General features: G+C 64.6%; 1 protein-coding gene across 1 annotated transcript in view; it reads right to left on the reverse strand.

The window, feature by feature from the left end:
* SDK1 (sidekick cell adhesion molecule 1) overlaps positions 1-607 on the reverse strand; it is a 478,174-nt gene that overhangs the window by 24,217 nt on the left and 453,350 nt on the right. The gene's annotated exons all lie outside the window — the stretch shown is intronic.

The following is a 607-nucleotide window of genomic DNA, read 5'->3' on the forward strand; positions in this document are numbered from 1 at the left end:
CCTTCCCTCTGAGTCCACGATGGCCCCTTCCTGGCCTTGCAAGGACTGCTGGACAGGCCCCGGGGGCACAGCCCGTACAATCTGGCTGTGGTCATCTTGTGCAGGGCAAAGCGCTTGGGAGCCCTTGCTCCCAGGAAGACTGAACCCACAGAATGTTGGGGAACCCCGAGAGGAGGGTCTGTATCCCATGGGCTCCCGAACCTACTTTGCTGGCCTGTGACCCTCTGGATCTCATGAAGTCCCTCGGAGCTCCCGGGACCCCAGGCCCAGCCTCCTTTCCCTTGGGAGGCCTGGCTGGCCTCACAAAGCCCCCCAGGCCACAGGGGATTCCAAGAGTCACCAGGACAGTGAGCGATCAGCTCAGAATGCACAGTGGGTGAGGAGAGGAGGCCACGGGCAGTGTGACCCCCGGCAGGGCAGTCCGGGCATGCTCTGGGATCTGCCTGGGGCATGTGCCTGAGAGATGGCAGGCCAACCGCTTCTGGAGGGCTCTGCAGCTGAGGCCCCCGGGGGGCCCACACTGCAGCCCAGGCTCAGCAGGTCAACAGACAAAGGGATCCCTGCTCTGGGAGCTGGACCTGAGAGAAGCCCCCAGGGCCCTGGGGCT

The sequence above is a fragment of the Bison bison genome, unplaced genomic scaffold (genome assembly GCF_000754665.1).
Source record: "Bison bison bison isolate TAMUID 2011002044 unplaced genomic scaffold, Bison_UMD1.0 scf7180017864223, whole genome shotgun sequence".
Classification (NCBI taxonomy): domain Eukaryota; kingdom Metazoa; phylum Chordata; class Mammalia; order Artiodactyla; family Bovidae; genus Bison; species Bison bison.